The sequence below is a fragment of the Pseudopipra pipra genome, chromosome W (assembly GCF_036250125.1).
Source record: "Pseudopipra pipra isolate bDixPip1 chromosome W, bDixPip1.hap1, whole genome shotgun sequence".
NCBI classification, from domain to species: Eukaryota; Metazoa; Chordata; class Aves; order Passeriformes; family Pipridae; genus Pseudopipra; species Pseudopipra pipra.
In genome coordinates, this window is record NC_087580.1 from 48,289,572 (window position 1) to 48,303,188 (window position 13,617).

Genomic DNA, 13,617 nt, shown 5'->3' on the forward strand with positions numbered 1-13,617 from the left:
CCCTATCCTCAGGGGATTCAAGCTCCCTTGCAGAGCTCCTGTGCTCTGTCATCAGGCTGCTAGCTTAGCAGCAGCAGCAGGGGGGCGAAGCCCTCCTCCGCATTCCTTCTGGCCGTCCCGGTCCAGCTTTCCAGGATGCCTGAGCTTCTTAGCTCTTCTCTGTCTCTCTGGTGCTGCATTTTAGGCCTCCTCTCAAGTGGGAGTCCACCACCCCTCCTCTCTAGGAGAGGTCTCCAAGGAGTTTGTGGAGTTTGTTTCAGTTCTTACCCAAACTCTCTCTCTCTGTAGAACTTAGTCTTGCTCTGTCTCCATCAGACATTTCTTTGTGTCTCTCTTCCTTGGCTGCAATGCCGGCTTTGCTGCTTCTTCAGTTCTTATCTCTTTTGGCTCTCAACCATAGCCTCCGTTCACTGCTGTTTCTGTCGCTGCTTCTGCTGTTGCTTACAGTGGGGAAACATCCCCCAGCTCTTAGCTACAGATACTTAGCCCAGTCTAACACTGTTCCAAGTCCCTGTAGCCCCCCAGATGGGGGCTGGGGGGGGCCCAGCCCCCAGTGGGGCTCCAGACCCCTTCTCCTCGTGGCCTCAGAACATGGCCACCTCTCCAACAACAACTACAACATCACCTTCTTTTCCAGTCTGCTTGTGATATGTTTATATTTTGCAGGAGCACTGATTGGGTCAACCTCAAGAGAGACACCACCCCCCTCGGGGATTACCACTTTTTATAACTCCAGGGGGAAAATGTTTTTCCCCCACCACAGTCAGGGCAGGCCCAAAACAAGAGACGAAGACATATGATTCAAAGACTCTAAACAAGTAATAGCTCAAAGAGGCTGAGCTCTGCCTGATAGTCAGTTTTATTAGCTCTCCTGATAACAAATCAAGGGCAGATGTAGACATACTATTTACAAAACATCCTCTCATTTGAACAGATACAAGTACAAACCTGACCCCCCCACCCCCATCCTCCCCCTCACCAAGGGCATGCCCCCACACCCTCCAGTGGACCTGACTTAGCAGGATAATGGACACAAAAAGCCTGAACCTTAGCTAGGGTATGCACCTCTGATGCAGGCTCCTGGGAATGGTTCTCCAGGCCATAACCTGCCCAATCAATCAAATACTGCAGGGTACCCCAGGATATCCTGGAATCCAAGATATCCCAGATGTGATATTCTCTCTGACCCTGGACCATAAATGGAGACAGAGGTCATGGTTACTGCTAGAAGGGATCTGGGTGAATGGATTTTAACAGGGAAATGTGAACAACAGGTTGAATCTTGAAAGCACATGGAAGCTGCAGACAAAATGCAGCCCAACTAACCTGGGCCACAATTTTATATAGGCCAAGATAACGGTAGTCTAAATTTAAAAAAAGCGCCCCAAATAAACATGTTCTCCAGACAACCTAACATAATCCCCAACCACAAAGTCTGGTGGGATGTAAAAGTCAGTTCTTCACTGGCCAAGGAGGGAGACATAGATGCTTAGCATAAAATTACCAAGGGAATTTATTCTCTTACTTTACCTATGTGCACAGGGGTGCCCCAGCTTAATGCATGGAGGATCCTGATACAGAGGACAGCGGGGTTTATATATGTTACAATACAGTTGTGTAGACCAATCAAATTACCCATGTTAAGGGGTGGGCTAATCAGTTACTAATGCTCATGTAATCAGTATGTACTTGTCCCATTTGTCCCATACAGGATCAGTACATACTCGTCTTGTGCAGATGGTGAGGATGTATGTATCAGTGATGTGTTAATTTTCATTGTTCTAAATCAATGTCCCATGCAGGTGTGTGTGTAGGGGGTTATACTGGATTCTGGTCAACTGCAGTTCTGGCCATGGTTATATGCCTGGGGTTTTTTTTGAAAGGTAAAACTTCTATTGCTTTATCGTGGGTATGGGGTGTTCTCAGCCAGTGAGAACCAATTTAAGTTGGGTCTTCAGGTCACATCAACCCTGAAGTATAAGCTCATAGTCTCAGGTAGTGTTCGTACTTCTAAGGAAGTTGTATTGAAGTAAGCATCTTGCAAACAAAGGAATTAATGTTCATTGGTTCTAAATTACATAATTGTCTTCACCAGACGGGATCCATCCTAGGGTAATGAGGGAGCTGGCAGAAGAGCTTGCCAAGCCGCTCTCCATCATCTTCCAACAATCCTGGCTCACTGGGGAGGTCCCAGATGACTGGAAGTTGGCAAATATCACCCCAATCCATAAAAAAGGCTGCAAGGCTGACCCTGGTAACTACAGGCCTGTCAGCCTGACCTTGGTGCCTGGCAGGGTTATGGAGCAGATTATCCTGTGTGAAATCACACAGCACCTACAGGATGGACAAGGGATCAGACCCAGCCAACATGGGTTTAGGAGGGGCAGATCCTGTTTGACCAACCTGATCTCCTTTTACAATCAGGTGACCCACCTGGTGGATGAGGGAAAGGCTGTCGATGTGGTCTATCTGGACTTCAGCAAAGCCTTTGACACTGTCTCCCATAGCATACTCCTGGAAAAGCTGGCTGCCCACGGCTTGGACAGGGGCACTCTCTGCTGGGTCAGGAACTGGCTCGAGGGCCGGGCCCAGAGAGTGCTGGTGAATGGAGCTGCATCCAGTTGGTGGTCGGTCACCAGTGGTGTTCCCCAGGGGTCAGTGCTGGGCCCAACCCTTTTTAACATCTTTATCGATGATTTAGATGAGGGGATTGAGCCCATCATCAGCAAATTTGCAGATGACACCAAGTTGGGAGGGAGTGTCGACCTGCCGGAAGGCAGGAGGGCTCTGCAGAGGGATCTGGATAGACTGGAGAGATGGGCTGACTCCAATGGAATGAAGTTCAACAAGGCCAAGTGCCGGGTCCTGCACTTTGGCCACAACCCCCTGCAACGCTACAGGCTGGGCACAGAGTGGCTAGAGCAGCCAGGCGGAAAGGGACCTGGGGGTGCTGATCGACAGGAGGCTGAATATGAGCCAGCAGTGTGCCCAGGTGGTCAAGAAGGCCAATGGCATCCTGGCCTGCATCAGGAACGGTGTGGCCAGCAGGAGCAGGGAAGTGATCCTTCCCCTGTACTCTGCGTTGGTGAGACCACACCTTGAGTATTGTGTTCAGCTCTGGGCCCCTCAGTTCAGGAAGGATATTGAGGTGCTGGAGCGGGTCCAGAGAAGAGCAACGAAGCTGGTGAAGGGACTTGAGCACAGGTCCTATGAGGAGAGGCTGAGGGAGCTGGGGTTGTTTAGTCTGGAGAAGAGAAGGCTTAGAGGTGACCTCATCACTCTTCAACTACCTGAAGGGAGGTTATAGCCAGGTGGGGGTTGGTCTCTTCTCCCAGGCAACCAACAATAGGACAAGGGGACATGGGCTCAAGCTCTGCCAGGGGAGGTTTAGGTTAGATGTTAGGAAGAAATTCTTTACAGAGAGGGTAATCAGGCATTGGAACGGCCTACCCAGAGAGGTGGTGGATTCACCATCCCTGGAGGTTTAAAAAGAGATTGGATGTGGCCCTTAGTTCCATGATATAGGAATTGGAGTTGGATCAGGGGTTGGACTTGGTGATCTTGAAGGTCTTTTCCAACCCAATCTATTCTATGATTCTATGATTCTATTCTATCTTCTATTGGTTATTGATTTCTCACTTCTTATGCTAATTACTCCACATTTTTCAGTCTTTTTATTATCTTTTTCCCAGACAGGGAGTCTCCAGCACATGTTGTATCGTCTTTGTTAGTCTCTTCTTTATCTTCTGGTTACTTTAACATGTCCTTGGAGGGCTATAAATTCTGGATTCCAGGTGTCCAGCCTTTAACTCCCTCAGGCTTTGTTCATTGAAGCTTATCAGGGTTAGTTTAGCAAAAAAGTTTTGGTGATCTAATAATCAAACTCTAACAATAATAGTTGTGAAAAAAACCTTAGCTACATGCTGGCTAAAGTGGAAAATTACACTGCTTAAGACAAATGCACTGCTTATGATTAATACACTGCTTATGATTAATTAAAAAGTTAATTAAAACCATTAATTAGAAAAAATTAATTAGGAAAGTTATATAATTTCCAATACACCCAGAACTGAGCCCCTTGATCCATTACCATGCTACCTAGCAGGTCATGGCAGCAAAACAAATGATGCAAAACCAAACACACAGTCTGAGGGGCTGTGGGCAGTTTCTTTAGTAGAACAAAAATAGCAGCCTTTTTAAACAAGTCCACCACCACAAGCACCTCTGTCTGCCCTGAGACACAGGCAAATTCACATTTAAATCCTGTGGTGGGTTGATCTTGGCTGGATGCCAGGTGCCCACCAAGCTGCTCTATCACTCCCCTTTTTCAGCTGGACAGGGGAAAGAAAATAAGATGGAAAACAACTCATAGGTTAAGACAAGGCTGTTTACTAAAGCCAAAGCGAAAGTTTGCATGTGCACAAGCAAAGAAAAAAAATTCTTTACTTCCCATTAGCAAGTGATGTCTGGTCACTTCTGGGAAGCAGGGCTTCAGCACACATAGCAGTTGCTCCATAAGGCAAACATTGTAAATAACAAATGCCCCCCTGTTCCTCCTCCTTCCCTTAGCTTTTATATCTGAGCTGAATAACCCTTTGGTCAATTTGGTCAGCTGGCCTACTTGTGTCCCCTCCCAACTTCTTGCCCACCCCCATCCTACTGATGGGAGGAATGTTGAGACAGCGCTGATGCTATGCCAGCGCTGCTCAGCAGTAGCCAAAATGTTGTTGAGTTCTCAACACCTTTCTAGCTACCAATGCAGAGCACAGCACTGTGAGACCTGATATGGGGAAATGAACTCCATCTCAGCCAGACCCAATACAAATCCATTAAAATATTTTGCCATGGCCACTCAGGACTTGGTAAGGGATTTAGTAGACACTGCAGCCTCTGTGTCAGTTTCTTGGCCTGGACATTGACACTGTAAGCAAGAATATAGCTCATGACATCTGCATGCACAATAGGCCACCAGTACATCTACATGACTCAATGCAGAGTCTTCTGACGACCACCATGCCCTGCTGTCAGCATGTGATGGAAATGCTGAAGGAACTGTGCATGCAGTGGGCCAGCAGGGATATATGGCCTCTCATCATGATACAGGTAATCATCCTTCTGCAGATTCTGTGAAGTATCCCCTGATGGAAGCTGCATAACCAATGAATCCCCATCATTGCTCGATGCACAGAACTTAAAAAGGCATGGGTCAACATGGATGCAACAAAATTTTAGAGACAAAAAATTACAGGGGGGTAGATCTGCCTCAGCAGCTCCTGCTGGGGATTCCTGACATGACAGGGTGTGGCAGTTTGAGCCACATTAGAAATCTAAAATCCAATTTTAGGCTTCCCCCCATCCCTTCCCACAATTTATCCTAACACCGGAGAGAAACTTTCAGGCCAGAGGCTTCTGTAGGGGAAGGGGGAAGTATATACATTTATTTACACAAATAAATACTATACAAACTAAAGGCAACTACATATATATATTACATTACTATCAGTCAGTCCTTTCAAGCCCCTCCTTTAACTTTAGTCCAGGAGCAGCCTTTAAGGCTGATATGTAACACAGTCTTTTGCTGTGGGAGTGTTCTGGGCTCCTGAATGTTCCCCCCTCACCAAGTTCAAGTTGTTTGTTGCAGTTTCTCTCCTCACGAAGTCCAAGAAGATAGTTTTGAGTCCTTGCTCTTCTGCTGCTGGTGATTTCTCCCTCTCGGTGTCTCACCTCGGTTCGTAAGTTGCTGCAGTGTAGCTTATCAAGCGTCTGTGTCCTAGAATCTTCATTCCTCCACATCAGTTCTCAGCTGCCCCCGGTCAGCTTCGGCAGGCAATTCCCGAGCTCTTGGCTCCCCTCCAATTTCGCCTGGGATTCTTCTCCCGAGCACCGAGCTGATTTATCAGCCCGTCCACTTGGCTCTGCTCAAGTGCTGAGCCTTAAAATCCACCCCCCACCAACCTAAATGCAGTGGGGGGAAAAAGCCCCCTAGCCTTGGCCACAGGCAGCTCGGTTCAGTTATGCACTGTCCCAAGCGTCCCGCAGCTGCGGGGGGGGGGGGGAAAGAAGGTCTAGTCTCCTCCCTCTTACCTCAGGTACTGTGAAATTCTTCTTTCACAGCACACACTCCAAATGCTGACTCTAACTCTAGCCAAAGACTGAGTTGGGGGGTCACAGGGCCCCCCTCTCCCCCCTGGAGGGAGCCCAGCCACCCCCTGGCCTTCTCCACCTACATGCAGCAGACACCAACAGCAAACCAACTTGCCAACATCTTCCGGTGCTGTGATATATGATTTTGAGCAGAAGCGAACAACATGAGTGGTGATTGGCTCTCCAGGGAACACTGCCCTGGCACCCAATTACCTCTGATCCCCCCCAGCCTCTCAGGGGGGCCAATCTCAACCTATGACACAGGGTATCCACCTGTCATGGTTTATCCCCAGCCAGCCACCATGCCCCACACAGTCACTTGCTCACTCCCCCACCAGCAGAATCTGGGAGAGAATCGGAAGGGTAAAAGCTAGAAAACTTGTGGGTTGAGATAAAGACAGTTTAATAGGGAAAGCAAAAGCCGTGCACACAAGCAAAGAAAAACAAGGAATTCATTCACTTCTTCCCATGGGCGGGCAGGTGTTCAGCCATCTCCAGGAGAGCAGGGCTCCATCATGTGTAATGGTTACTTGGGAAGACAAATGCCATCACTCCAAACATCCCCCCCTTCCTCCTTCTTCCCCCTACTTTATATACTGAACATTATGTCATATGGTCTAGAATATCCCTTTGGTCAGTTTGGATCAGCTGTTCCGGCTGTATCTCCTGCCAACCTCCCATGCACCTCCAACTTCCTTGTCAGCAGAAAAGGCTTTGGCTCTGTGCAAGCCCTGCTCACTAATAGCAAAAGCATTGCTATATTATCAACCCTGTGTTCAGCACAAATCCAAAACACAGACCCACACTAGCCACTGGGAAGAAAATTACTCCACCCCAGCCAAAACCAGCACGCCACCCTACCATTCCGTTTGTCCAGTCTGTAAGTGATATTAAATGGAAACTAAGAGAAAAGTTGCCCAACAAGTCAACTGGGGATAGAGGCACTTCAGATTCCTAAAACATTCCAGATTTCAGGAGTCAGTCAGTACTAAAGCGGGCTCAGCAGGACCCACGAGAAGGTGCCTACACTCAGCAAACACCTCATGGATGGCCAACAACTCTCCCAGATATCATAATTCCTCTCTGCATCAGTCAGCCATCAGAAGAAATAGGCACAAGGATGAAACTGTCCATCTGATGCACCACGCTGAGACAGTATCACTCCAATGGCATGGGCAGAAGCATCTGCCTCCAATACAAAAGAACAACTGGTATCTATCTGGGTGGACCAGAACTTGGGTTGTTGTAAATGCCTGCTTCAAGTCATCAAAGCCCCCCTGAATCTCAGGCATCCACTAAAAAGGGACATGCTTAAGAGTCAGTGCTGTGAACAGAGCAACCTTTTGAGAAAAATTCTGATAAAAATTGGCAAAGCTCAAAAAGAGCTGCACATCATACGCCATTGAGGGAGCGTGCCAATGAAGAACAGTGTCAATCTTCATGTCCATGCTCACACCTCAGGGCCCATTGAATACCCCAAGACATCCATACACTTGGAAGAAGACATGCTTCTCCAACTTGGCATAAAGGCGATGGCGGTAAAGGTGGAAGAGAACCTCCCAAACATGAACAACATGTTCGTCTGTTGCCTAAAAATCTGGGAAAACAAACCCCAGACAATGTTAGGTATAGATAAGATAGAGAGCAGGTCTTTAATGAAGGCCTACTGGCATAAGGAGTACAAAAGACATGTCCAGGGGTTCCACAATTTATGGTCCGATCTGAGAACTACCTGCCCCCAGATCTGTCCCCCAGGCACGCCTCCCCGGAAATTGAGTCGGAGGTCCTAAGACCCCTTTCTTCCTCATCTTCCTCTTCTTCACAGCACGTATTATCTTTGGAGCTTCTCCAAGGTTCCAGGTTTGAAGGTTGCTTTGACTATGATGGTATCTTTTTGTTCAGGCCTGGGGTGCATATGTTCTCAAACAGAATGTGTTTACTATAGTCCTGCCTTGAAAGGAGCCTAAACAAGCCTAAAGAATTTAGAAAATTTGATATGAAATGGGGCAATAGAGTTTGGTAAGTGTTAACTACTATTCTAAAGTGTGACAGACTATACAATTATACTAAAAATCTATATTTACTATACAGTTACTTTAATATATACAAAAAGCTAAAAATCCTAAAAATCCTGAGTCATCAGTCCCATTTAGTCAAGTAAACTAAAATGTCATCCAGATATGCAATAACTGTCCAACAAATCACAGAAGGCATCATTCACAAAGAGCTGAGAGGTGGCAGGAGCACTACACAGGTCAACAGGCATCATATGGTACTTCAAAATGGCTATACTTGCAAACAAAGGCAGTTTTCCACTCATGGCCCCACTGAACACAAATAAGATTATAAGCCCCTCTCAGATCCAGTTTAGTAAACCAGCACGCCCACTTCAGTTGCAAAACAGCGCAGGAACGAGAAGCAAGGGCTGCAAGTTCTTGATAGTAATATTATTCAGTCCTCAGGTGTCTACACATGGCCTCAAGTCACACAGCTATGGCATCATACAATTCAAATCATGGGTTATTTTCCCCAAGATTAAATTGCCTTGAGGTAGACATTGGATTTCCCCATCTTTCCACATTACCTACAAGTGCACTTGAGTTCCTGAGCAAAGAGAGTAACCCATGCTGTCTTTCCCAATCAGTTCCTTATGTGCAGCATGGGGACCATATGTCCTTCCACAGTAGGTAGAGGTTTCATTTGCACAGGGACAGGTCAGTTAGCATATCCTCTAGTGTTAACCAGCCACATGGCTTCTGCTATATTTGCATCCCAATGCTTCAATGTCACAGCACCCATGGCTCTCAGTATAGATTTTAATAGTCTATTGTATCGTTCAATCTTCCCAGAGGTTGGTGCATGATAGGGGATGTCATATACCCACTCAGTACCATGTTCCTTAGCCCAGGTATTTATGAGGTTGTTTAGGAAATGAATCCCGTTATCAGACTCAATTCTTTCTGGGGTGCTGTGCTGCCACAGACCATGCTTTTCAAGGCTCAAGATAGTATTTCAGGTGGTGATATGGATTACAATGATTCAAAAGTATATCTAAAAATCCCTAAATTCTGGTGGCAGGTGACTCTAGGGAGTTGACGCTGCCAGCACAGGATACCCAGCAAGCACTAGTGCCTTCCTGGAACCCTAGCCAACTACTGCTGCCAGAGCCCACTGTACCCTGCTGGCTGCGGTTAGAGGGGGGACAGCAGCAGCAGCCCCTGTCTCAGTGGCAGGAAGGTAAATTCATCTCTGTGCTCAGTGAACCATCGGATCGTGCTGGACTAACCAAGGCATGCTCAGGATGATTGGATAAAAGGGCGTAGAGAGGACAGAAAAAGAAATAAACTCCCAGCATCCTGGAATGACAGAGCTGCAAAAGTGAGGTCTGCCACTCAGTGGGACACCACACCCCTCCCTCCTTCATGGCAAGTTTCCTCTCAGTTTCCTGACTCCACAATGGCAGATGTTGAAAGGGGCAATTCATAAAAGAGCTGAAAATTCCAACTGTCCCTGAAGGTAGCCAAGCTAACTTTCTCCTCTGCTGAATTCTCAGCAGGGAGAGAAGGGGACTGGGCAGCAAACCCTGCCCCAGTTTTCATCTGTTCCCCCACTGCTGTGCTGTCAGCAGCAGGGCCGGGGCCTGTAGGGTGAACTTGGAAAGTGGTCAAGTGAGCCCCAGCCCCCACACCACAAGCATGGTGCCTGCTTCACCCCCCGACAAGCAAAGAGGGTTGCCAGGAGGATTAGGGGCCTGAAGCCAGAGCAGAAACAGACAAGCACAAGAACTACACCTTAAGATCCACATTTAATGGCACACTGCAAATCTTCCAGCGACAGCCCCTGAGCTACCTCCATACCCACATTGCCAGCCAGACCATGCATACAGAGGAGTAACAAAGGGTCACATCCTCCCGTTCAGCTCTGATAACATATGTATTGACACAGAATCATAGAATCACTGAGGCTGGAAAAGACCTTTAAGATTATCAAGTTCACCCATAAATCTAACACAGCCAAGTCTACCAGTAAAACATATCCCTAAGTGCCACCTTCAGGGATGGTGACTCTACTACTTCCCAGGGCTGCCTGCTTCAATGCTTGACAACCCTTTCCGTGAAGAAATTTTTCCTAATATCCAATCTAAACCTCTACTGGCACAACTTGAGTCTGTTTTCTCTCACCCTGTCACTTTTTACTTGGGAGAAGAGGCCGACCCCCACCTCTCTACAAACTCCTTGCAGATAGAGAGCAATAAATTCTCCCCTGACCCTCCTTTTCTCCAGACTAAACAACCCCAGTTCCTTCAGCCACTCCTCATAAAACTTGTGCTCTAGACCCTTCACACAGTTCATTGCCCTTTGGACATGTTCCAGCATCTCAATGTCCTTTTGGTTGTGAGGGGCCCAAAAGTGAACATAGGATTCGAAGTGCAGCATTACCAGTGCCAGGCACAGAGGATAATCACTTCCTTGGTCCTGCTGGCCACACTATTTCTGATACAAGACAGGATACCATTGGCCTTCTTTCCCACCTGGGCACACCCTGGCTCATGTTCAACCAGCTGTCCACCAGCACCCCCAGGTCCTTTCCTTCTGGGTGTTGAGGAATATATCTGGTACAGGTAGCTCCTTTGAAAGCTGCAGATTAAGATGCAGATTGAAATGCAGATGGAGCTCTGGGTGAGACCCCAAGACAAGAGACCATGAACTGACTAACCCTTTGTATAATAAAGGGCACAAAGACCAGCAAGGTGAATGGACACTGAGAAACATATCAGGATCCCTGAATTGCCATGAAAAGGGGTGACTCCAGCAAGGTGGGTGGACAGGGAGAGGGGGCAGGAGCACACAGAGAGGGGGACAGGAACCGAAGACTTGGGAGGAAGACTGAGATTTGTGTGCAGGTAGACTGTGAGGGTATGAAATCCCAGGGGTTCTTTTGTTGGGGGCTCTCCTTGGAGGCACCAGCTAGAGCTCTTTGTTACTGAGACGTAAATAAATGGCTTTATGGAATGAGACATCTGAGACTCTGCTATGGGAAACCCGGAGTCGAACGGGTAAGGAAACTTGGTCTGACTGTATGAGCGGGGCATATAGGCAGTAAAGTGGGGACCCATCAGATCAGTGGAACCACCCACTGTGAAGGGGCTTCAAACCCAGCAACTAAAATCTCTGGCCTTGGGAATGTGATGTCCAGAGAGCCAGAATAGTCAAACTGAGTAGTTTCCTTATCATGGGCAGCATTCCAGTTACTCTGCTCCAAGCCAATAGCACTGCAGGGGTTTGTTGTGACCCAAGTGCAGGACCCAGCATTTGGCCTTGTTGAAACTCATATAATTGGCCTCAGCCCACTGATCCAGCCAAGGCCGCCCCCAACCTTCACATCCCTGACCAGTTCTTCCTTGTTTGTAAGTATGAGGTCCAGCAGAGCACCTCTACGTCAGCTCCTCAATCACCGGTGTCAGGAAATTGTCGTCAATGCACACCAGAAACCTCCTTGATTGCTTGTGGCCTGCTTGTGTTGTCTCTCCAACAGATATTGGAGTGGTTCCATTCCCCTATGAGGACCAGAGCCTGTGAACGTGAGGTTTCTTCCGGTTGTTTCTAGAAGGTCTCACCTACTTCTCCCTGATCAGGCAGTCTATAGCAGACACCCACCACAGTGTTGTCCACATTGGTCTGCCCCTTAATCATGACCCATAAGCTCTGAGCTGGTTCATCACCCATCCCTACTCTGGGCTCCATGCATTCCTGCTACTCTCTCACATAAAGGGGAACTCCCCCTCCTCCTCTTCCTGGCCTGTCCTTCCTAAAGAACCTGTATCCATCCACTGCAGCACTCCAGTCATGTGAGCAATCCCACCATGTCTCATAGCCCTGTAACTGCACACAGAACTCTAATTCCTCCTGTTTGTTTCCCACGCTGTGTGCATTAGTGTGCAGACACTTCAGGGAGGCATCCAGCTGTGCTGATTTCCCAGTTCTGCCTGGTAGGCACTTTCTTTTTTATGTGGTTACCCTTGGCATGGGCTCCCTTCAGCCCCGTTTTGTTGATTACGAGGTCCCTTCTGTTCCCATTACCCCACACACTTTGCTTGCCAACCTGATCCACCCCTTCCTTGGGTGACTGTTGGTCACTCCCTCCCTTTCCCGTCCTTCCTAGCTTACCCCAGACTGGCCAGCCTATTGGCAAAAAAGCTTTTGTCCCATTACTCAGGTAGATCCCATCTCTTCCAAGGAATCTTCGATCCTCAAAGAGGGTCCCATGGTCATAAAAACTAAAGCCCTGTTGCTGACACCAGCTTTGCAACCTATTGTTGGACTGCAGGATCTGTCCAGTCCTCCTCAAGCCCTTACCCCTCACCAGCAGGATAGAGGAGAACACCACCTGGGCCTCCATGCCTTTGACCATTGCTCCCAGAGCCATGTAGTTGATACTTTCCAGGTCACCCCTGGCAGTGTCGTTGGTGCCCATATGGAAGAGCAGCAGGGGGCAATAGAGCCTCTCAAACCTCGACTCTCTTGCGACAGCATCCTGGATCCAAGCCCCCAGCAAGCAGAAAACCTTGTTAGATGACAGGTCAGGTTGGCAGATGAGGATCTCCATCCCCTGCAGCAGGGAGTCTCCCACTACTACTGCTCGCCACTTCCTCCTGTTTTTCCTGCATGTCTCGTGTCCAGCTGGCTTGAGGGCTTTGTTGGACAAAGCTCACAGACCCTTGTCAGCTATGAGGGCACTGACTCTATCCTGTGATTGCAAATTCTGAGGTGGAGCAGGAACCTTCTCCCCGGTGCCAGAAGTCACAAGCTTCCAGCCTTTGACATCACAAAAGTCTCAGAGATCTGGTTGACCTCTTTCTTACCATCTCCAATGCTGTGCAGTCTTTTGACCTCCTCCTGCAGCTTCTTAACTTGGCGACACAGATCCTCAATGAGCACACAACTTCTGTTGACCAGAAGACTGTCTCCCCAATGCCCTGGCCTCGGCAAGAGGTCCCAGGCACCCCCTGCAGAGTTGCATTCTCCTTCTGGTGCCCTGTCTGGGTTGAAACCTCTGACGTTACAGGGTCAATTGTTCCAATGGTTGCTGGGGACCATGCCCTATGGTGTATCATAGAATCATAGAATTATTAAGGTTGGAAAAGACCTCTAAGATCATTGAGTCCAACCATTAACTGAGCACTGTCAAGTCCACCACTAAACCATGTCTCTAAGCACCACATCTACACCTACATCTTTTTTGAACACTTCCAGGGACAGTGATTCCACCACTTCCCTGGGCAGCCTGTTCCAATGCTCAGTCACTCTTTCAGTGAAGAAATTTTTCCTAATATCCAATCTAAACCTCCCCTGGTGCAACTTGAGGTCATTTCTTCTTGTCCTATTGCTTGTTACATGGGAGAAGAGATTGACCCCTCCCCATCCACAACCTCCTTTCAGGTAATTGTAGAGAGCAATAAGGTCTCCCCTGACC

At 48.1% G+C, this 13,617-nt stretch overlaps 1 protein-coding gene across 1 annotated transcript in view; it reads left to right on the forward strand.

Moving 5' to 3' along the window:
* LOC135405118 (amyloid-beta A4 precursor protein-binding family A member 1-like) overlaps window positions 1–13,617 on the forward strand; it is a 92,772-nt gene that overhangs the window by 23,028 nt on the left and 56,127 nt on the right. The window lies entirely within an intron of this gene.